Here is a 25,174-nt window from a genome sequence, read left to right on the forward strand (position 1 = left end):
AAGCAAGTTCTCACCAGACACCAAATCTATTAGCGCCTTGATCTTGCAATTCTTAGACTCTAGAACTACGAGAAGTAAATTTCTGTTGTTTATGTCACCCTGTCTACAGTACTTTGTTATAGTAGCCAGAATGGACTAATACACCTATAAATATTATGTTTCAGTGTCCTGGTTGGATGTTTAAAAAACAGACTGTTCTGCAGAGCACTTTTAGGTTTACAGCAAAATCAAGTTGCAGGTACAGAGATTTCCTGTATACCCCCACGCCCACACTTAGTCCTCCCCCATTATTATATCCCCACTAGAGTGGGACATGTTATAAGTAATGAATCTACATGACATGTTATCATCAAAAAGGGTGTGTAGTTTACATTAGGGTTCAGTCTTGGTCTTGTACATTCTATGGATTTGGACAAATTAGTAATCAGATTTTCCACCATTATACTATCATATAGAGTAGTTTCCCTGCCGTAAGATTCCCCTATGCTCTGCTGATTCGTTCCTCCCTCCTCTCCAGTTTTACTGGCTTTTAAAGCAAGAATTAAATTATTTTGCATACTGAATAGGGTATATGTAGAGGCCCACGGGTCTGTTCTGAGTACCCTGCTGCAGGCCTGGCCATCTGCACCAAGGGGCCTTGCGAGTTTCGGGACCACAGGAGGAGTGAGTCAGTGAGTCAGTGGTTCAGTATGAATTTGCTTATCTTTCTTCTAGTTAAAAAACAACCAGGGATGAATTGATTTTGTGGATTTTTAAAATCTTTCTCTTCAAAGGCTGTTGAAACATATCATGTTCTTATTATTCCTTTATAAAGCCCAACTAATGCCCAGTAGGTGGAGTTGGGGCTGAACAGAACATGGAAAGGTTCTTGTCTGTTCAGAATTTGGGCTGGGGTTAGGTGCAACATGAACCTTGGTTGTTTCCATTGGTGGGTATGTGGAGGCCTGGAATGAGCATATGTGGTAGGTTGGGGGTAGGTGGGAGGGCCAGCGAGCCCCTTCCTCCTGAGCCTTCTGAGATGATGTGGGCAGAGGACTGGAAGACCCTGTGTGGATGACATTTACGAGGAGGATTGGCTCCTGCTTCCAGATGCAGGGGCTTAGGAAGAGGATGTGAATGGTAGAGTCAAAGCCCACAATACCTAAAACAATTTAAACCTTAGAATGAGACTGACCACGGAAGCCCACAGATGACTAGGGCAGAGGGAGCGAGGCATGGACTGGATTCCTGACCTTGCCAGCTGTCTGACCATTGGGAATCCCTTAGTGTGGGAGCCTCAGACTCTTCATTTGTCATGGGGAATACAAGGTAGGCATGATTATACTTAGCTAGAAGGGCTGCGGATTTCACGAGATGATATATATAAAACACCAGATACAGCAAATCTCTGACACATAGTAAGTGTTCCAAAAAAACCCTCAAAATGATAACTGTCAATTATCAAATTGATGGAACACGCTATTGGGGGGATTGTGCTAAAGTTGAAATAAGGTGTTAAGGAGACCCAAATCTGGTCATCAACCATCATCCTTGGATGGGGTTCAAGGATCTGGCTATGCCATGTGCTATATAGTAATACCCATCCAAGACATTGGACTAGAAGCTCACAGAAAGCCCTCCAGTTAGGCAGTGATCTAAGACAGGGGTCGGGAACCTATGGCTCCCAAGCCAGGTATGGCTCTTCTGATGGCTGCACCTGGCTCACAGACAAATCTTTAATAAAAAAGATAATAACATTAAAAATATAAAACATTCTCATGTATTACAATCCATTCATTTCCTACCAATCATGTTCATGGTTGTGGGTGACTGGAGCCAATCACAGCTGTCCTCTGGGACAACACCAAATTTTTATTGGATAATGCGTAATGTACATGGGTCGTTGTGAGGTCAGGAAGTAAACTCCCCTCCCTTTAATCAAGTAGTCAGCTAGCTAATTGCAGAAACCCTTTTGACGAAGAAGATGGCTAAAAGAAAAAAGATGAGGAATATATTATAGTACTTTTCAGCAGGAATGGACAGAGGAATTCGCCTTTGTGGAGAGAGCTGGTTCTGCAATGTGTCTAATATGCAATGATAAAATTTCATCCATGAAACAGTCAAATATAAAGCAGCACTTCGACACACGCCATACTACATTTGCATAGAAATATCCAGCAGGGGACAGCAGGAAGAAAGCATGTCAAGAGCTACTGTGCAGAGTTCAAGCTAGTCAGCAGCAACTCCGAGTTTGGACCCAACAAGGTGACTGGAATTCGGCTAGCTTTGCTGCTGCTTTAGCAATTGTGAGAAACGGAAAGCCATTCACAGATGGGGAGTTTGCAAAAACATTCATGCTTGATGTTGCCAATGAACTTTTTGATGACTTTTCAGATAAAGACAAGATAATCAAACGAATAAAAGGCATGCCTCTGTCGGCAAGAACTGTTCACGATCGTACCATCATGATGGCAAATCAAATTGAGGCAACACAAGTGAAGGACATAAATGCAGCACCATTCTTTTCTCTCACTTTGGATGAGTGAACAGACGTAAACCATTTATCCCAATTCAGTGTGATTGCAAGGTATGCTGTCAGTGACACACTACCATACCATGTGAGGAAAGTCTTGCTGTTTTGCCTAGGAAAGAGACAACAAGAGGGGCGGATTTATTCAAGTCGTTCACTGAGTTCGCTAAAGAAAAAAATCTACTGATGGATAAACTTTTTTTGCATTTATTTATTTTGCATTTTTCTGAAGCTGGAAACAAGGAGAGACAGTCAGACAGACTCCCGCATGCACCCGACCGGGATCCACCCGGCACGCCCACCATGGGGCGACGCTCTGTCCATCCTGGGCGTCGCCATGTTGCGACTAGAGCCACTCTAGCACCTGAGGCAGAGGCCACAGAGCCATCCCCAGCGCCTGGGCCATCTTTGCTCCAATGGAGCCTTGACTGCGGGAGGGGAAGAGAGAGACAGAGAGGAAGGCGCGGTGGAGGGGTGGAGAAGCAAATGGGCGTTTCTCCTATGTGCCCTGGCCGGGAATCAAACCCGGGTCCTCCACACGCTAGGCTGACGCTCTACCGCTGAGCCAACCGGCCAGGGCGGATAAACTTATTTTGATGTGTACTGATGGTGCTCCGTGCATGGTGGGGGAAAACAGAGGATTTGTAGCGCTTCTTCGTGAACATAAAAAGAGAACCATCCTAAGTTTTCACTGCATCCTACATCAGGAGGTGCTTCGTGCTCAGATGTGTGGCGAGCAGCTTGGTGAGGTGATGTCGCTGGTCATTCGGGTGGTCAACTTTATTGTTGCCCAAGCTTTAAATGATCGCTAGTTTAAAACACTGCTGGATGAAGTTGGGAACAATTATCCTGGTCTGCTTCTGCACAGCAATGTGAGTTGGTTGTCAAGAGGGAAGGTGCTCACCCATTTCGCAGCTTGTCTGAGCGAAATCTGGACTTTTCTTGAAATGAAAAACGTCAAGCATCTTGAGTTAGCTAACACTGAGTGGCTTCTGAAGTTCTGCAATCTCGTGGACATGACTGAACATCTGAACCAGCTCAATGTGAAAATGCAAGGCATTGGAAATCCAGTCTTATCCCTTGAACAAGCAGTGTTTGCATTTGAAAACAAGCTGGAACTCTTCATCGCCAACATTGAAACAGGTCGTTTACTACACTTTGAAAAACTGGGAGAGTTTAAAGATGCATGCACAGCAAGTGACCCTATTCAACATCTTGATCTCCAGCAGCTAGCGGGCTTCACATCTACTCTCCTGCAGTCATGTAAAGCGTGCTTTGGAGAATTTTGTGAGCGTGCTCATCTTTTTAAGTTCATCACCCATCCACACGAGGGTGCAGTGGACAGCGCTGACCTGAGTTACGTCCCCAGTGTCTCTGTCAGAGATTTTGAGCTACAAGCTGCTGACCTGAAGGCCTCAGACATGTGGGTGAATAAGTTCAAGTCACTGAATGAAGATTTGGAAAGACTTGCATGACAGTAAGCAGAGTTTGCGAGCAAACACAAGTGGGGAGAAATGAAAAAACTTCAACCCCTGGACAAGCTGATTGTCAAAACTTGGAATGCACTTCCCATCACATACCACACACTGCAGCATGTGAGTATTGCTGTACTGACAATGTTTGGCTCTATGTATGCATGTGAGCAGCCTTTCTCACATCTAAAGAATGTTAAGACCAACCTACGATCACGTTTAACGGATGAAAGTCTCAATGCCTTCATGAAGCTTAACTTCACCACGTATCAACCAGACTACAAAGCCATCAGCAAAATCATGCAGCACCAGAAGCCGCATTAATGGTAAGAAGTACTTTATTCATCATTGGTTAGCAACAGCAGAACAACGTTATTAAAAAGAATTCAGAGACTTATTGTACTTTAAAAGTGTTGGTCTTACATAAAATACACACATTTACTTGTATTTAGTGTTAAACATATTGTATGGCTCTCACGGAATTACATTTTAAAATATGTGGCGTTCATGGCTCATTCAGCCAAAAAGGTTCCTGACCCCTGATCTAGGATGATGGAAAGCTGCCATGCTGCTCAGGAAAGCGGGTGCCTGTGCTGGTGAGTCAGCCTCGCAGGGTGCCCAGGGCCCCTCAGGGCCTCATCGTCTTATCTTCCTGACACACTCATAAAAGCTGTCAACAGTAGGGTGCCAGGCTCCCATTTTGCCACATGGAATGTCATTTCCCAGACATGCTGGTCTTTTCTACTTGGCTACTCAAAGTGACAGTTATATCTTGGAGCCATGAAGACATTTTTCAAACTTGTGGCATGAATGTGAACCACAATACTGGCAGTGGGATTAGTTTCTTCATCTAAGAAATGACATAATAATGGAACTTCATAAGTTTTGGGAGGTTTAAATGTATTTACTCATTACTTACTTAGTATACTTATAGTAAAGGCTCAAATATTGGCCCTGTTGTTATTACTATGATTATTCTAGCTTCTTTCTTCTTCTCCATCTACAACTCTATTGACTCCTACTTCCTATCTTTGATTTGGGTTCCAAGAAGTTTCCATGAAGAGCAGGGGTTTGTTGTGATGTCATGTGGAAGCTATGTTTGTCCTGTCCCCATCTCCCACCTGCCCTCCTCTGTTCTGATCCACTGAGTCAGCCCAATTTTCTTCCTGTGTGCTTGGCAACAATCAGGTCTTACTCTCGGTGAGAGATTGGTTCCTACCATTTCAGAAGCTGGCAAGAGAGTGTCCTTGTCTGACCTTAAGGGATGGGCCTCAGTGGCATACGGGTGCTGAGCAGAGCCTTGGGTTGGGCATGCATGGGGTTTCTCTGGGCAACAGAGAGAACTTCCAGAAAACACTCTGCCAATTCCTTTTATGGGATTCAGGGTGGAGATTCTACCATTAGGAAAAAACTAGACCTCCTGACCCTCTCATCTACCCTTCCTTTCTCCTATAAAGGCTGGGGTGTCCTGTGGGCCTGGAGTACAGCCCAGCTTGGGTATTCCTGACCGTGAGCTCAGCCCGCAGCTCCTCTGTGATTCCTGACCAGAGCTCACTGTCTCGCTCCATCCTCTTTGCTTCCAGTAGCACATGTTCCAGTCGGATTATAATTCCCTATCCACCCTACCCCTCCCAATCCATGCTATCTGAGGGATATTATGAGGCAGAGGTTAGCAGGATAAAATGGTCACCTACAAGGTTTCCTACTTCTGTATAATTGAAATCACTGAAACATAACAATCTACCAGCAGTCAGCTTCATCCCCTCTGCCAATGGAGATAACAACTGTAAAAACACACTGTGGGAAAAACAGGAGGAGAGGAATGTGGCCAGTCCTTGCCAATGGGACAGCCATTTTGGTGGCACTGGAAACAAACCTCTGGCCTGTGCTGTCCTATTCTTGTGCTCAGTGGATGACACCTCTCATAGAGCTGCTACCTGTCTTGGCCATGTCCCCAAAGCAGCCTGTCTCACAAATGGAAATTCCACAGGAAGCTTGGAAACCCTGCTCTGATTTCTGCATGGGATGGGACGTTTCTTACTGTACGCATCAGGCCTTTCCTATCCAACACGTTTCATTTTGGTGGCTTAGGTGATTTCAGATTGGGGATGCTCTCTCCACCCACGATCCCTCACCGTTAGAGAGGCTACTGACCATGCCTTTGATCATCTTTGACCTGCTCGAATGCTGCTTGTTCTCGGGGTGCTTTTCATTTCTCTTCTCCTTTTACTTTCATAACCCACCGATGTCATGACAGATGTCTGGAACCGAACCCACAATATCTCCATGGTGTGCCAGTGCAGTAGAAGTTGGGCAACATGTGCAGTGAGTGAGAGGAGAACTTACACCTTCTCCTTTACATGGAGGCAGCACTAGGAGCTAGCACCAGGAGCCCACCAAAAAATTGCTGTCTTTGGCCTTTTGGAGGAGACTTCCATAGTGGAAGAGCTGATTGGCTCCCCTTACCTTTTCCTGAACAGACGGTGCTGGTCTGGTCTGGACAGACAAGAATTTGTGGCATTTCCCAAAGAAGCTCTGTCAGGACTCAAGAAAGAGGCTGGGCTGTGTGCTGCTGCCTGCTTCCCTGCCCTTTTCTGTCACTCAGAAGTTGCTTAGGAATGGACTCGGGAGAGGCCTTTCTGTGGAGCCTCCTCCCTTCAGCCATGCGACTTACCCTGCAGGTTGAGGCCGCTTTATACCAGGACTCATGCCTGGGGACGGGGCTTGCACCATGTTATGATCAATTCTGTCTCTTGCTTCCCTAAGGGCAGGGCTCATCTGTTCTATTTTCCCTGGTGATCCCCAGACTGTTTATTAGCAAGAGACCTCATGTCTTTAAGAGAGAGCTTTGTCCTCTCTGGCTCCTCCTGGTCCCTAGCAGAGCACCTGGTGCACAGTAAGGGCTCAGTTGTAGCTGTTGCCATTGTTATTATGAACTTATTTATTTCTCATCATTCTGAAAGCAGGGTGGTGATGTCCCCATTTTATAGATGAGGAGCCAGGCTTGGAGAAGCCCACCTGGTCCCACCACCAGTGCGTTGCAGGGGTGGGATCTGAACTCAGCCCTGTCCACGTTTACAGTTGGGGTTCTTTTTGCTATACCAGTCACCTGCCTCTGCTGTCCTGTTCACTCCGAGCCAAGCTGATTTCTGGGATCCCTATTGTAAAAGCATCTGAAATGTGACTTGGGTGTAAGTAGCATGGGACAGCTTTCTCACCCATCCTGGTGGATGGGACTTGGCAAGAATTAGGAAGGTATCAGGGCTTTAGCTTAGAATGGGATATAGCTCAGGATATGGAGTTAGGTCCAGCAAAAAACCCAGACAGCCCAGCTGTAGGACCAGGCGGAGCCAGCTGTATGGCCTGTGCCCACAGCAGAGATCAAGGAGACTTGCCCCGGCCAGTTTTAGAAATTGAGGATGAGGCATAAATGAAGCCTGACCACACTACGCATTCTTAGACTCAAAGCCTGCCTGGCTGTGAGTACTATGACAATAATAAAATGAAATGAAACAGAATTGCCAGTGAAGTTGGGGAGAGGGCTTGTATTCGAGGCCTTGGGAAGGAACAATGAGAATGTCCTAGGTTTGTGGATGGCGTGAGGTGACAGTTTAAACAAGAGTTACTGTCCTGCGGCAGTGGGGGTGAGGGGTAGGGAGAAGATAACACTCCCAGCCTTGAGACGATGGTTGCAGCCTCATCGAGCTGGAGAAAATCCATCTTAGAGGAGACGGGAGAGAGGCGAGGTTGAGAAGCCGTGTTTGGTGGCTGGCTGCAGTTGTGGGTGGGAGGAGGAACAAGACTTGGCAGGCAGACTCTCTCAGTGGGAGGGCAGCAGACTGCAGCATGGCAGACCCCGTGCAGAGACAGCCAGGGGAACGAGGGCCGCGCTGCCGAGAGCCAGAATTCAGGGTGCGGAAAGGACGCTGGGTTTGGGAAGGAAGAAGTCGTTGAGGACCCCAGGGAGCTCTTTCCTACCTTTCCACATCTCCACCAACAGTAGTCCACAGTGAGAGCCTGGGCTCCCAGCGAGTGATCTGAGGTCCTCAGAGAGTAAGTGTGTTCACCGTGTAGGATCAACGAAGGCAAAAGCTGGCCTGCTTCCTTTTAGAAAAGATACCAGCCACTTGTGTTTCTTCCCAGGCATTGGTTCAGCTGACCACACAGTGGCCCCTTTCCTCCCATTTCAGTGACTTAGCAGAGTTTTACTTTAGGCCCCAGGGACAAGGAGGGAGGCAGTCATCTGAGGCCAGTAGATTTCTTGGAGCCTGATTCCATGTGGTGATAATCTACCAAAATATGGTGACTTGGTAGATTTATGTGTTAGGGTAATTAGCCTTGACACTACACTACTAAGTAGACAGATTCCCTATTTAAACTGTAGACACTGAAAACTCAAGAAGCAGAAGGGTTTAATGAATGGTCTGACTTTGCCCAGTGCTTTATAATTGCTTAGTCTATTGCTTTGTGGAGTGACTTTTAAATTTGGGTAGAGACGTAGTACTTAAAAATGGAAAATAGGTCATTAAAGCAACAAAAGAATCAATATAATTATCTTCTTTGCCTGGCAGAAGCCTCCAAAGCTCAGAAAAATTAAAGTTGGGGTTTCCAGTAAATGAGGCTGTTTGTTAAATGGCACCAAAGTCAAGAAATTCACTAGCGTACTAAAGCAGCCTTTATAAGGCAAAACTGCTATGTTGTGGGAGATGGAGAGCGGTGTGAGTCACTCAAGTCATTGGCCTCAGAGCGTTGGAGGACATTGGAAGAGAAACAACAGAAGTGTGGCAGCTAGAGATCTGGAACATTCTATGGGGTTGTGTATTGTGGACAGATCACTTAACATTTCTGGGTCTCAGTTCTGCTGCCAGAGTCCATGTGGGACAGTAAACCTTGCCTTCCACCCAGGTTTGTTGAGAAGGCTCAAAGAGGTGAGCTACAGCAGTGGTCCCCAACCTTTTTTGGGCCATGGACCAGTTTAATGTCAGAAAATATTTTCACAGACAGGCCTTTAGGGTGGGATGGATAAATGTATCACGGGACCGAGACAAGCGTCAAGACTGAGTCTTAGATGGATGTAACAGAGGCAATCTGGTTTTTTTTTTTTTTTTTCTGAAGCTGGAAACGGGGAGAGACAGACAGACTCCTGCATGCGCCCGACCGGGATCCACCCGGCACGCCTACCAGGGGGCGACGCTTTGCCCACCAGGGAGCAATGCTCTGCCCCTCTGGGGCGTCGCACTTTTGCGACCAGAGCCACTCTAGCGCCTGGGGCAGAGGCCAAGGAGCCATTCCCAGCGCCCGGGCCATCTTTGCTCCATTGGATCCTCTTTGCGGGAGGGGAAGAGAGAGACAGAGAGGAAGGAGAGGGGGAGGGGTGGAGAAGCAGATGGGCGCTTCTTCTGTGTGCCCTGGCCGGGAATCGAACCCGGGATTTCTGCACACCAGGCCGACGCTCTACCATTGAGCCAACCGGCCAGGGCCAAATCTGGTCTTTTTTTAAAAGTAAAACATCGTTCAGACTTAAATATAAATAAAACAGAAATGATGTAAGTTATTTATTCTTTCTCTGAGGACCGTACCAAATGGCCCACAGACCAGTACTGGTCCACGGCCCGGGAGTTGGGGACCACTGAGCTACAGGACATTACTTCAAATGCCATCAAGCACTAGACACAGAAAGATATGGTGAGGTCTCTCTAATTTTAGAAAATGTCAGGGTTTTAGCAAGCTCAATGAGTAGCCACCAGCTTCCTCTCCTGTGTTCTGATTTAATTGTGTTGAAGATTGTTTTTGGTTTTTTTTTCTTTTAACTGATCAAGATGGTATTGGAAAATGTGGTTACTATCTGCAGGTGAGAGGGCTTTTCCCCAACTCGGGATTCAATGGACCCATCCAGGCAGGCCCTAACTCCCCCCAGGCTACACTAATTCCCCCCCAGTGGAAAGACTCTAACATTTTCAGACTTAGAGGAGAAGAGTAGGCAGGGGGCTCGCTCTGGCCAACTAGCTCCCAAGAGGATAAGGGGAGAGGGTGAGACCAAGTGAGGTGTGTGCAGTTCCTGTTCCCATTCCACCAATCTGTATTCACTCCCATTTCCAAGAAGGATGGTGAGTGAGGGGCCCTGGAGAGACTGGAAAGGTACCTCTAATGAAGCATCCACTACGCAGAAACTAGATGTCAGGGGAGGAGATCTCTCCTAACAGATATTGCCATTTAGAAAGAATCCAGTGCCCCAGCAGCTGATGCTATGGCTCTGAATTCATTAAAACCCATTTGCATCACTCCCAGATGTTTCCTGTCCATGGATCATGACAGATACATTGACATGGAGCATCTAGGGAAAGGTTCGCAAAGAAGACTTATAAGAGGCTTAGATAGAAGATTTCCTTTCTATACTGGAGACTTGATGGCATGTAGTCACTAAAAGTGAACTCTGTTTGCTTTCATAAGACTCAACGATTTCTCATCCAAAGTGAATTATAGTTTGAGTCCTGCTTGGGTGGGGTGTACCTTCTCCATGTATCATTTTACAGCTTGTAGAGTGATGAAGTCTTCTCTTTGGGAATGAGACATCCCTGGGTTGTTTTACGTGATGCCTCCTTTTAGCTGAAACACCTACAGTGCTAGTGTCCACAAATTTATGACTTGTGATCACATCAGAAAAGAAACATTAACAGTTAACAACAGATTACTGCTATACTTATATACTTTGACCATTATGGCTAATTACTATGGTGAACTGTTAATGTCAAAACCATTAGGGTTTAATAAAAAAATGATAATATATTTGCCTTTTCAAGTGCCTGTGACCCTTTCAGTGACTTACCCCTATTATCTCTCTCACACAAATAAAATAAAAATCTAACAATCTTTGGGAGTAGGAATCAGAAACATATATTGAGCACTAGTTAATGAATTTGCTGAACCATTATTTCAAGATTAGTTGTGATGTGAGAGTGTGCATGTGATTATAAAGTATATGAACATATAATGTACTATAAAATATTGGTGTCTGGAAACCCTTCTCTTAGTACTTCTTTTAAGTTTAATGTATAAGTATTAGACCCTAATGCCTGCACATTATTACTATATTTACTAAGTGTGACTGTAGGAAAGTCCTTGTCCCTTTAGTCTCTTTCCTCATCTGTAGAGTTAATTATATCATTAGGGATGCCTTTAGCTGCAAGTAAGAGAGAATTCTGGACTCAGCTAATTTAAAATATTTAATATTTTTCCTAATGAGGAATGTATCATTCCACGAGGTAAGAAAGGAAAATCTCAAGCAGTTCTGGACACAGAATCAGGTCTTGGGTCCCTCTGGGTGACTCTTGGGGCTTGGCATTCTATCTATGGTGCCCCTGTCCTCAGGCTGGTTCCTTCATGGTTGCAAGAAGGCTGCAGCAGTTTCAGGCATCAACTCCAGACCCAATACGTTCCAAAAGAGGGAGACATTCTCTCTTCCTGTGTGGCTTTTATTAAGAAAAACAACAACAACAAAATATTCTCGTTAACAACCTCCTCCTCCCCACAACCAGCAGACTTTCTTTCACATGTCATTGGCTAGAAGTATGTAGCATGCTTATATCTAATAAGGACCCCTCTCCTAGGACAGCCCTCCTAAAGTAATGGCCAAGTGGAAAAGAGTGAAACTTTAACAAAGTCAAGGTTTATTAGGAACAGAAGAAGAATTTAAACCAATAAAGTGAACCCTATAGAATTATTGTGAGGAATAGATGATATAACATTTTTTAATGAGTGAACACATACAAAACTCTTTGAACAGTGCTTCTGTGTCCCAGTCCAGTGCTCTATCCACTGCACCACCACCTGGTCAGTGAACAGTGCTTAAGACATGGGAAGTGCTATATATGTATTAGTTTATTGTGATGAACAAATACCCCATTGGTAAGTCTCAGAGTGCCATACCAACACAAAATAGTATTATGACTGGTGTTTTATTATAGGAAAGAGGAAACAGATGGATGCCAAAGATAAATAAGAGGGAATCTAGCTGATGCTCAGAGGCAAAGAGGAGACAGTGAGCAGTTGGCCCATATTTGGTCATAGTCTTTATACAGGGAGGAGTTAGTGCAGCCTTCTCAATAAAGGAAAACTACTATTTCCCCAAGTGTTAATGAATTCCAGTCCCAATAGTCTCTTCTTTTCCACAGCTATTTTTTTCACTAGTTGAAAGTGGTATTTAACTTCCGAAGTATTTTTAAAACAGCTGGAGGGCTCTTAACCAAATAAAATGTTTAGATTTTATTAGTTAAAAAAATTTTTTTTATTTATTCATTTTAGAGAGGAGAGAGAGTGAGAGAGAAAGTGTGTGTGTGTGTGTGTGTGTGTGTGTGTGACAGACAGAGTCAGAGACAGAGAGACAGACAGGGAGAGAGGGGGGGAGGAGCAGGAAGCATCAACTCCCATATGTGCCTTGACCAGACAAGTGCAAGGTTTTTGAACCAGTGACCTCAGCGTTCCAGGTCGATGCTTTATCCACTGCGCCACCACAGGTCAGGCCTAGATTTTATTACTTTTGATGGGAGAGGGGGAGTGGAGGTGGAAAATTGTGTTATGTATCTCTGTGTGTAAATTTAAATATCTCTTTATGAAAAACACATGCACACTTGTAAGAAACTACAAAAGCTAGAGTAATTGTACCCAAGACAAAGAAACAAAAAATTGGCATTTTTAAGCTTTTAACTATAACTAAAAATAATCTTCCTAGTTCATGTTTGAAACATTACTCAAGAAAAAAAAAACCCTACTGTGTGTATCCTGAATAATTTTAGAGCTCATTGTCATTCTGTGTGACTTCAAGAAATTCCCTGCTACATCTGATGGCATTTTATACCATTTGGGATAGGCTTTTGTTCTGGCCACTTGATAGAGCACATTAAACATAACAGGTGACAAAACAAAAAAGGAAGACACAGCTCTAAAAGGAAAAGCTCATTTCACATTAATGCATCGTTTTACTTTTATAGCCTTGAAGAGATTTGGGAGGAATGGCTGATTGTTATGTGTTTTTCTTAAATACAAAGCAAATTACTTTAAAGAGAGGGTGTCCGTTGAACAGAAAAACTTGTCATATCAAATCTTTTTTCTCCAGGGAAACCAAAGAAGGCACAGAGAAATCTTGGGGCTCTTAATTTTGGCATGGAAACAGCATTTTCTGTTTTCATCTTTCTTGGTCTTTTATCAAATTTTACTTCCAACCTTCTCAGAAAGCAATGTTCCATTATTTATAATACCCTCATAAAGCTGATGTTTGCCAGTTCTATCTGGTTTGGCATTGAATATCTTTAAATCCAAATTATAATTTCTTCCTTTATCAGAGATTTACAGTTCTTCCCACTGATAGCCCTGAAAAAGGGGTCAGAGATGTATTTCTCTGCATTTGTGGAGTCCTGTCTTTGAAGTTGAGACTGCAGCTAGCTTTGGACCCCCAAGGAGAGGATTGAAATGGAAATTGTACTGATTTTGACTGATTATTTGGGATGAGAGATTCTTTCTGCTTCCTGGTGCAATGAGCTTAAGCTCCATTAACTTCCTAATGCCTAGCCCTCCTTTGGATATCAATCTAATGTACTTCACCAGCTGTCCTGAATTGCTCCAGGCTCCAGAGCAAATACTGAGCAAGGCTCGGATATATTTATACAGTGATCACAGAGCCTTTGGTACAAAGCAACAGATTAGCACCCAAAGTTATGTATGCTAACATATTTTCAAAGGCTCACAATGACCATTTCTCTTCGTAGATTTGTTCCATAGACTATAGCTAGGATAATTTAAGACCAATGGAAGGTTCCCCCCTTTCTTCACTTTTCATGCTACTTGACTTTATTCTTCTTTCAAGGAAATACTAGTCTTAAACAAGGAGTTGACCCACCTGCTGTTTCCTTCTCTGACACATTCTTGGGAACAGCAGGATTAGTGGGTAGCAGTCACTTGTGCAGGCTATTGTGACACAAGGTTTTCACAGCAGCCCTGTGATGTGTATTATGTTCCGTACTCTCGTGTCAAAGATGTGGAAGCTGAGACGAGGTGGGAGGTGGCCGCTTGCCCAAGCCCCTGAGCAAGGGAGGGCAGAGTCTGGGCTGGGGCGTAGGTCTGTGGGATTCCAAGTGAGAGAAAGTGAGATAGAGAGACAGACTCCTGCATGTGCCCTGACCAGGTTCCACTCGGCAACCCCTGTCTGGGGCTGAAGCTCTGCCCATCTGGGGCTGTGCTTGCAACAGAGCTATTTTTAGCAACTGAGGCAAAGGCTCCATGGAGCCATCCTCAGTGCCTGGGACCAATGCATTTGAACCAGTTGAGCCATGACTGCAGGAGGGGAAAAGAGAGGGAGAGAGAGAAGGGGGAGGGGTAGAGAAGCAGATGATCGCTTCTCTTGTGTGCCCTGGCCAAGAATTGAACTTGGGGCATCCACATACTGGGCCGATGTTCTACCATTGAGCCAACCATCCAGGTCTGGGGTCAGGCCTTCTGCGTGGTCCCTCAGGCTGAGTGGCTATAAGCTCCATGAGGCTCTTCCTCAGTCACAGTTCCACAGTGTTCAAACCTGAGAGAGCCACCTTTCAACTCGCTATCTCTGAGCAAGTCAGCAGTGAGGCTCAGGGGAGAAATTTTTCTGCCCACATTTGAACAGTTGGTGCCTGAGGAGCAGACTAATAACGTCTCTGAGGTATTACTGTGGAAAGATGGTCAACCACTTTCTATTTTTCTTTCACCTCAGGCCATGTCAGTATTTTATTTGCATGTATATATTTTAATCTCATCATTCTCTTCATTTTATTTCTTCAGTGTTCTCTACATGTAACTTTGGAGGATATGACGTGATGGGCTAAGGATGGGCAGAGGAATCCTGGAAGATTAACTGGATTACTCATTCCAGTCAGAGGTCCACGGTGTACCCAGTACAGAGGTGGCGTAAAGGAAAGCTGGCTTTGCTCTGCAGCGGTCAGGGTTAAGTGATCAGGGATGGCTTTGAGCAGGTCACTCCTGACTGGGGCTTAAAGTAGGATGGTACTGTTTGGCTGGGTTCTCAAAGAAGACAAAGGACACTGAGTATGTAATGGCACCAAGTTATAAAACACTCCCATGCGGCTGGAGAATTTAAATAAAGTTCATTATTGTTAAAGAAGACATTCTGAGATGAACTGAGAGGAAAGAAGAAGGTGTAGCTAGAAAGGTAGGCAGAAAGTCGGGTAGAGAGAGATGGCATGGGCCAGCTTGGGGTTCTATTGAGCTGATGCCATTGAAACATTTCAATCTGGCAGTGAATAATCTTGGTTCCGTGTCTGACTAGTTCTCTAAGCCTAGCGGAGGATACTTTCTGTACCTCCAGGAAACATCATTTCTTTGTAGGATCAGCTAAATGTCTGTGTCAGTAAATAATTATTTTTGAATTTGGGGATTATCCTAATTCATTGCTTTATTAAGTTAATCATTCAACTAATATTAATTGAGGGCCCACTTTGTCCTTGAGCTGTTTTAGAAGATAGAGCAGTGAGCTAAAAAAAAAGCCTTTCTCTCCTGGAACTCACATTCTAACTAGCTATTTGTGGCTGTTCATTGTTTGGCTGGCTACGTAGAAGGTTTGAGAACAGCACCACACAGACCTGCTTTTTGGGTCTATGGATTTTAGCACAACCATTTTGGCTCTGTTCTCTGTGTGACCACAAGAACTCATTTTCTATTTTGTACCTTTGTTTTCTTATCTGTCAAACGGGCATAATCGTGGCCATCTTTGGTGAAAGCAGCTGGAGAACAAATCAGATATTGTGCAGATGGGGGTCGAATTAAGAAGAGCAGTTCCCAGGAAAACCCAAAGTCCATCCTTTATTCAGTCAGTGATTTCCAGACATTTTTGGCAGTGGCTCACACAAAGAACATTTTGGAATCAAACAGAAGTTTGGCAAAATCATGAAAGAGATGCCCCGATCTTTTGTCTATTCTATCCTGATTTATTTATAAATGCTGGTAGAGACCTGCTGCATTGATTTCACAGCCTCTGTGCCTAACCCATCCTTCAGGCCAACAAAAATTGTCTTAACTTGAACATTCCTCATGCTGGCAGGATTTTAAACTTCATTTCTCCCATTTTTTTGCTGAGTACTTGATGGATTTTTTCAGCTCTTACTTGACCTCTTATAACCCAGGCAACTGTTCCCAAACTGAGCCATAGATCACTCAATCTCTATTACCAAGGAAACCAGTGAGTCATACATGCCCACTGTGCACTCTGCCCACCATGAGGTGACCCAGGCTGCCCTGTCATAATAATTCCAGTTGGGCATTTAAATAGAGTCAGGTGTGGTGGTTGAGAAGCCCTCTTTCCTCTCCTCCCCTTCCTTCTAGAGGGTCTTGCTTTTAGCTCTGAATAAATTATCATGACATGACGCCTTAACCCAGAGAGAACCACAGGTCTGAGCTTGTGCAGCCAGTTCTGGTTAGGGTGCACAGGCTTCTCTTAAGGGTTTCTGATGTGGGGAAAGAGGTGGAAAGTTTAGAAATGTTTGCATTATCTGTTCTAATGTACAGAAAATCCAGGATAAGGGGAAAAAATGACAAATGCACCTTTTTCTGGAGTTCACCTACTCAAGCATGCTAAAGCATCTCGCATTGATTGTTTTGATAGAGTACATTTCGCCTTTTTCCACTGGCTCCTCCAGAGCTGGTCTCAGTAGCAATGGCTAGAATGTCAGAGGGTGATGGAGGAATTTCTCCCTTTAGATGTTGGCTTAGCATTTCAGTAGAGCAGTGTCCCTTCTTTATTTCCAACTGAAACAACCTGGAGACTTCTCAGGTTGATTCTCTCTTTCTGTTAAATAAATACTGCTTTCAGGCTTTCTGGGGTACTTTGGGGATAGTTTTCTATTATTTTGAACTCTAAAGCCCAAGGCCCTATTGATCATATGTAGTTTATTTATTCATTCCCTATTTCTACTAAGTGGTGGTTTTGATCCTCCAGAGTGAGAGTGCAGGGGATTGGGGGAGAGAGATGAGGGAAGCATGCAAGGTCTTGCTTGATTGGGACTATATGAAACTGTATTAGTGCTTTCTGGGCCAGTCTACAAGTTTGTGTGTTTGTTTCAATTCCATATGTCATACAATATTATATTAGTTTCAGGTATACATCATAGTGATTAAACATTTATATAATTTATGACATCATCACCCCATAAGTCTAGTGCCAATCTAACACCATACATGTTATTACAATATTACTGACTATATTCCCTATGCTGTACTTTACATCCCTGTGACTGTTTTTGGTTTTTTTCATAACTGGCAATTTGTACATCTTTTTTTTTTTTCTGAAGCTGGAAAAGGGGATAGACAGTCAGACAGACTCCCGCATGCGCCTGACTGGGATCCACCTGGCACGCCCACCAGGGGTGATGCTCTGCCCACCAGGGGCGATGCTCTGCCCACCAGGGGGCGATGCTCTGCCCCTCCGGGAGGTCGCTCTGCTGCGACCAGAGCCACTCTAGCGCCTGGGGCAGAGGCCAAGGAGCCATCCCCAGCGCCCGGGCCATCTTTGCTCCAATGGAGCCTTGGCTGCGGGAGGGGAAGAGAGAGACAGAGAGGAAGGAGGGGGTGGGGGTGGAGAAGCAAATGGGCGCTTCTCCTATGTGCCCTGGCCGGGAATCGAACCCGGGTCCCCCGCACGCCAGGCCGACACTCTACCGCTGAGCCAACCAGCCAGGGCAATTTGTACATCTTAATCCCTTCTGCTCTCAGCCACTTCCCAACCCCCTTCCCAGTTGGCAACCATCAGTTTGTTTTCTGTGACTATGAGTTTGTTTCTGTTTTGTTTGTTGATTCATTTTGTTTTTTTAGATTCCAAATATAAGTTATGGCATATGGTATTTTGCTTTCTCTAACTTATTTCACTTGGCATAATATCCTCTAGGTTTATCTGTGTTGTAGTAAATGGTAAGAGTTCATTCTTTTTTATGGCGGAGTCACGTTCCATTCTGCCCGATATATGTGTACTATATATATTTTCATTATCTAGTTGTCTATCAGTGGAAACTTAGGTTGCTTCCATATCTTGGCTAGTATAAATAATGCTGCAGTGAGCATAGGGATGCATATATCTTTCTGAATTAGTGATTTGGATATCTTTGGATGAATACTCAGAAGTAGAATTCATGGGTCATATGGTGGTTCTGTTTTTGAGTTTTTGAGGAAACTTCATACTGTTTTCCACAGTGGCTGCACCAGCTGACAGTCCCACCAGCAGTGCCTGAGGGTTCTCTTTTCTCCACATCCCTGCCAATGCTTGTTGTTTGTTGATTTTTTGATGATAGTCATTCTGACAAGTGTGAGGTAATATGTCATTGTGGTTTCACTGTAATTCTCATTTCCCTGATGACTAGTGACTTTTAGCATCTTTTCATATATCTTTTGGCCATTTGTATGCCCTCATTAGAGAAGTGTTTATTCTGATGACCATTTTTTAATCAGATTGTTTAGAGGTTTTGTTGGTGTTAAGATGTATGAATTCTTCATAAATTTTGGATATTAACCCCTTATTGGGTGTATCATTGGTGAATATCTTCTTCCATTCAAAAGGTTGTCTTTTTATTTTGTTGATGTTTTCTTTGCTGTGCAAAAACTTTTTAGTTCCATGTAGTTTTATATATATATATTTTTTAATAAATTTTTATTAATGGTAATGGGATGACATTAATAAATCAGGGTACATATATTCAAAGAAAACATGTCTAGGTTATTTTGTCCTCAAATTATGTTGCAAACCCCTCGCCCAAAGTCAGATTGTCCTCCGTCACCCTCTATCTAGTTCTCTTTGCCCCTCCCCCTCTCCCTAACTCTCTCCCTCCCTCCCTCCCATGTCCTCCCTCCCCCCCACCCTTGGTAACCATCACACTCTTGTCCATGTCTCTTAGTCTCATTTTTATGTTCCACCAATGTATGGAATCATGTAGTTTTTGTTTTTTTCTGATTTACTTATTTCACTCCTTATAATGTTATCAAGATCCCACCATTTTGCTGTAAATGATCTGATGTCATCATTTCTTATGGCTGAGTAGTATTCCATAGTGTATATGTGCCACATCTTCTTTATCCAGTCTTCTATTGAAGGGCTTTTTGGTTGTTTCCATGTCTTGGCCACTGTGAACAGTGCTGCAATGAACATGGGGCTACATGTGTCTTCACGTATCAATGTTTCTGAGGTTTTGGGGTATATACCCAGTAGAGGGATTGCTGGGTCATAAGGTAGTTCTATTTGCAGTTTTTTGAGGAACCACCATACTTTCCTCCATAATGGTTGTACTACTTTACAGTCCCACCAACAGTGAATGAGGGTTCCTTTTTCTCCACAGCCTCTCCAACATTTGCTATTACCCGTCTTGTTGATAATAGCTAATCTAACAGGAGTGAGGTGCAAATCATTGTAGTTTTGATTTGCATTTCTCTAATAACTAATGAAGCTGAGCATCTTTTCATATATCTGTTGGCCATTTGTATCTCTTCCTGGGAGAAGTGTCTGTTCATGACCTCTTCCCATTTTTTTATTGGATTGTTTGTTTGTTTGTTGTTGAGTTTTATGAGTTCTTTGTAAATTTTGGATATTAGGCCCTTATCTGAGCTGTCGTTTGAAAATATCAGTTCCCATATAGTTGGCTGTCTGTTTATTTTGATATCAGTTTCTCTTGCTGAGCAAAAACTTTTAATTCTGATGTAGTCCCATTCATTTATCTTTGCCTTCACTTCTCTTGCCATTGGAGTCAAGTTCATAAAATGTTCTTTAAAACCCAGGTCCATGATTTTAGTACCTATGTCTTCTTCTATGTACTTTATTGTTTCAGGTCTTATATTTAGGTCTTTGATCCATTTTGAATTAATTTTAGTACACGGGGACAGGCTGTAGTCGAGTTTCATTCTTTTGCATGTGGCTTTCCAGTTTTCCCAACACCATTTGTTGAAGAGGCTTTCTTTTCTCCATTGTGTGTTGTTGGCCCCTTTATCAAAGATTATTTGACCATATATATGTGGTTTTATTTCTGGGCTTTCTATTCTGTTCCATTGGTCTGAGTGTCTATTTTTCTGCCAATACCATGCTGTTTTGATTATCGTGGCCCTATAATATAGTTTAAAGTCAGGTATTGTAATGCCCCCAGCTTCATTCTTTTTCCTTAGGATTGTTTTGGCTATTCGGGGTTTTTTATAGTTCCATATAAATCTGATGATTTTTTGTTCCATTTCTTTAAAAAATCTCATAGGGATTTTGATGGGAATTGCATTAAATTTGTATATTGCTTTGGGTAATATGGCCATTTTGATTATATTTATTCTTCCTATCCAAGAACAAGGAATATTTTTCCATCTCATTGTATCTTTTTCGATTTCCCTTAACAATGCTTTGTAATTTTCATTATATAGGTCCTTTACGTTCTTTGTTATGTTTATTCCTAGGTATTTTATTTTTTTTGTTGCAATCGTGAAGGGGATTATTTTTTTTGAGTTCGTTTTCTAATATTTCATTGTTGGCATATAGAAAGGCTATGGACTTTTGTATGTTATTTTTGTATCCTGCGACCTTACTGTATTGGTTTATTGTTTCTAATAATCTTTTTGTGGAGTCCTTCGGGTTTTCGATGTATAGGATCATATCATCAGCAAAAAGTGATAGCTTTACTTCTTCTTTTCCGATATGGATGCCTTTTATTTCTTTGTCTTGTCTGATTGCTCTGGCCAGAACTTCTAGCACCACGTTGAATAAGAGTGGAGAGAGTGGACAACCCTGTCTTGTTCCTGATTTAAGGTAGAAAGTCCTCAGTTTTATGCCGTTTAATAGGATGTTGGCTGATGGTTTATCATATATGGCCTTTATCATGTTGAGATATTTTCCTTCTATACCCATTTTGTTGAGAGTCTTAAACATAAAATTGTGTTGTATTTTATCAAAAGCCTTTTCTGCATCTATTGATAAGATCATGTGGTTTTTGTTCTTTGTTTTGTTGATATGGTGTATTACGTTGACTGTTTTGCGTATGTTGAACCATCCTTGAGATTCTGGGATGAATCCCACTTGATCATGATGTATTATTTTTTTAATATGTTGTTGTATTCGGTTTGCCAGTATTTTGTTTAGTATTTTAGCATCTGTATTCATTAGAGATATTGGTCTGTAGTTTTCTTTCTTTGTGCCATCCTTGCCAGGTTTTGGTATGAGGGTTATGTTGGCCTCATAAAATGTGTTTGGAAGTATTGCTTCTTCTTCAATTTTTTGGAAGACTTTGAGTAGAATAGGAACCAAGTCTTCTTTGAATGTTTGATAGAATTCACTAGTATAACCGTCTGGGCCTGGACTTTTATTTTTGGGGAGATTTTTAATAGTTTTTTCTATTTCCTCCCTGCTGATTGGTCTGTTTAGGCTTTCTGCTTCTTCATGACTCAGTCTAGGAAGGTTGTATTGTTCTAGGAATTTATCCATTTCTTCTAGATTGTTGTATTTGGTGGCATATAATTTTTCATAGTATTCTACAATAATTCTTTGTATATCTATGATGTCTGTGGTGATCTCTCCTCTTTCATTTTGGATTTTATTTATTTGAGTCCTGTGTCTTTTTTCCTTGGTGAGTCTTGCCAAGGGTTTGTCAATTTTGTTGATCTTTTCAAAGAACCAGCTCCTTGTTTTATTGATTTTTTCTATAGTTTTTCTGTTCTCTATTTCATTTATTTCTGCTCTGATTTTTATTATCTCCTTTCTTCGGCTGGTTTTGGGTTGTCTTTGTTCTTCTTTTTCTAGTTCCTTAAGGTGTGAAGTTAAGTGGTTTACTTCGGCTCTCTCTTGTTTGTTCATATAGGCCTGAAGTGATATGAACTTTCCTCTTATTACTGCTTTTGCTGCATCCCAGAGATTCTGATATGTCGTATTTTCATTTTCATTTGTCTGTATATATCTTTTGATTTCTGCGCTTATTTCTTCTTTGACCCATTCATTTTTTAGAAGTATGTTGTTTAGTTTCCACATTTTTGTGGGTTTTTCCCCCTCTTTTTTGCAGTTGAATTCTAGTTTCAAGGCTTTATGATCAGAAAATATGCTTGGTACAATTTCAATTTTTCTAAATTTGCTGATATTGTCTTTGTGGCCCAACATATGGTCAATTCTTGAGAATGTTCTATGTACACTAGAGAAAAATGTATACTCTGTTGCTTTGGGATGAAGTGTCCTGTAGATGTCTATCATATCCAGGTGTTCTAGTATTTCGTTTAAGGCCACTATATCTTTATTGATTCTCTGTTTGGATGACCGATCTAGAGCCGTCAGCGGTGTATTGAGGTCTCCAAGTATGATTGTATTTTTGTTAGTTTTTGTTTTAAGGTCAATAAGTAGCTGTCTTATATATTTTGGTGCTCCTTGGTTTGGTGCATATATATTAAGGATTGTTATGTCTTCTTGATTCAACTTCCCCTTAATCATTATGAAATGACCATTTTTGTCTCTGAGTACTTTTTCTGTCTTGTAGTCAGCATTATTAGATATGAGTATTGCTACGCCTGCTTTTTTTTGGGTGTTGTTTGCTTGGAGTATTGTTTTCCAGCCTTTCACTTTGAATTTGTTTTTATCCTTGTTGCTTAGATGTGTTTCTTGTAGGCAGCATATAGTTGGATTTTCTTTTTTAATCCATTCTGCTACTCTGTGTCTTTTTATTGGTAAGTTTAATCCATTTACATTTAGTGTAATTATTGACACTTGTGGGTTCCCTACTGCCATTTTATAAATTGCTTTCTGTTAGTTTTGTATCTAGTTTGATTCTTCTCTTTTGTTTTTCTATCATTTGTTTTTGTTTGTTTGTGTTCCATACTTCTTTCCTCTGTTGCTACCTTTTTTAAGTCAAGTGTTTTTGTGGTGGTTTTTTTAAGGGTGGTTACCATTAAGTAATGAAAAGGGTACCTACCATATTCATTGTAGTACCCTATCTTATAAGTATTTCTGCACTTCATCATCCTTTGCTACTGTTAATCTCCATCCTCTCCCCCCTTTTTTTCCTTTGTTGTCACAGTTTAAGTTTGGTTTTATTGTGTTCTTGGTGGAGCTGTTACTTGTGGTGTTTTCTTTTGTTCTTTGAATGTGGTTGGAAAACCCCCTTTAGTATTTCCTGGAGTGGGGGCTTTCTGTTGATAAATTCTCTCATCTTTTCTGTATTTGTGAATGTTTTTATATCTCCTTCATACTTGAAGGATAGCTTTGATGGGTATAGTATTCTTGGCTGAAAGTTCCTCTCTTTCAGGGCTTTAAATATTGGGGTCCACTCTCTTCTAGCTTGTAGAGTTTCTGCTGAGAAATCTGATGATAATCTAATAGGCCTTCCTTTATATGTTGTACTCTTCTTTTCCCTGGCTGCCTTGAGAATTTTTTCTTTGTCATTGGTTTGTGTCATCTTTATTATGATGTGCCTTGGAGTGGGTTTGTTGGGGTTAAGAAAACTTGGTGTTCTGTTTGCTTCTTGAATTTGAGGCTTTAGTTCCTTCCACAGGCTTGGGCAGTTCTCGTCTATTATTTGTTTGAGTATATTCTCCATTCCATTTTCTTTCTCTTCTCCCTCTGATATACCTATTATTCTTATGTTATTCTTTCTGATGGAGTCAGACAGTTCCTGTAGGGCTTTCTCGTTTTTTATTATTTTTGAGTCTCTTTCTTCTTCTCTCTGTTGTGCCTCAAGTTGTTTGTCTTCTATTTCACTAATCCTATCTTCAATCTGGGCTGTTCTGTTAGCTAAGCTTGTTACCTCGTTTTTCAGCTCGTGAATTGAGTTTTTCATTTCTGTTTGATTTGTTTTTATAGTTTCAATTTCCTTGGTAATATATTCTTTGTGTTCATTGAGTTGTTTTCTGATCTCCCTATATTGCCTTTCTGTGTTTTCTTGTATCTCTCTGAGTATTTTTAAGATTTCTATTTTTAATTCTCTGTCATTTAGCTCCAAGGCTTCCAATATGTTAAGTCTTTTCTCCATAGATTTTTCCACATCTATTTGTGTTACCTCTCTTTCTTTTGTATCCATAATATTCGATTTCCTCTTTCTTATCGGCATCTGAGGGTGGTCTTATTGATAGCACTAATTAGAATTAATAAAGAGTAAAAAGTAAAAAAAAAAAAAAAAAAAAAAAAGGGTAAAACACCCCACAAAAAAAAAACAGTAATAATTTATTATTTCCCCCTTTTTTTTCTCTCTCTTCTCTTTCCCTCCTCTCCCCTCCTCAGGGTAATATCGTGCCTATAATGGAGGGCCTGATTTGGGGTGAAGAGTTCAACGGGCAAAAAAAAGGGAGTAGGGACCTACTAAATGCAAAAAAAAAAAGGAAGAAAATCTTAGACAAGCATAAGATGATTTGCTTGTAAGTGATGGTCAACTAAGAGATATAATGAGAGGGATAAGAGGGAATCAGAAAAAAGGACCAAAAAAGAATAATAAAGAAGAAAAAATAAAAATAATAAGTAAAAATCTGTTGTATTAAGTGGAGCGAAGACTAAATACAATGGAGACCTTGGGTTGGGAGGACCCAAAATGCCACAAAAATAAACAAACAAGAGAAAAAAAAATAAAAACAAAAGCAAAAAAGAGAAATAAAGCCAAAAAAAAGCCTTGAGTCCCAAATTAACTAATTTGTTCGTGATTGAGGATTATATGGGATGAAAGTAAAATGAGAAAAGAAAAAACGAATAGAAAGGAAAAAATAAGAAAAAGAGAAAAACGAAGGAAGAAATAAAATAGGAGGAGAAAAAAACAAAATAAAGCAAGACAAAAAAAAAAACAAAAGAGGAGAGAGTGAGAGTTAAGTGTTTTGGAGTATAACCTTAAAGGAGGGTGAGGATGAAGAAGAAAAATAAAATGCAACACTCATGGGTAGTGTAGTTCAAGAAAGGGGAAGCATAAGATGGGCAGAGAATAGAAGGACCGAGGTGGAGGAAATAAAGGCAAAAAGATAGAAGAAACAAGCAATAACAACAACAACAAAAAAAAAATTAGTGGATCAAGTTGTAAAGTCTGTGGGTTTTTCTAGATTTTGAGAGGTTAACTTCTTCCTTTTTCTTTTCTCTCCCTCTTCCTAGTCGGTGACTCTGTACCCCAGGCTCTGCCCCTGTGTCACTCTTAGTTAGGGATTTGCAGTTGATGGGATTCTATGGCAATGTCATATAATTGGCTTTAGT

The 25,174-nt window shown here is 41.9% G+C and overlaps 1 protein-coding gene across 1 annotated transcript in view; it reads left to right on the plus strand.

The window, feature by feature from the left end:
- CCDC3 (coiled-coil domain containing 3) overlaps positions 1–25,174 on the plus strand; it is a 128,464-nt gene that overhangs the window by 43,437 nt on the left and 59,853 nt on the right. The window lies entirely within an intron of this gene.

Source organism: Saccopteryx bilineata, chromosome 5, assembly GCF_036850765.1.
Source record: "Saccopteryx bilineata isolate mSacBil1 chromosome 5, mSacBil1_pri_phased_curated, whole genome shotgun sequence".
Lineage (NCBI taxonomy): Eukaryota > Metazoa > Chordata > Mammalia > Chiroptera > Emballonuridae > Saccopteryx > Saccopteryx bilineata.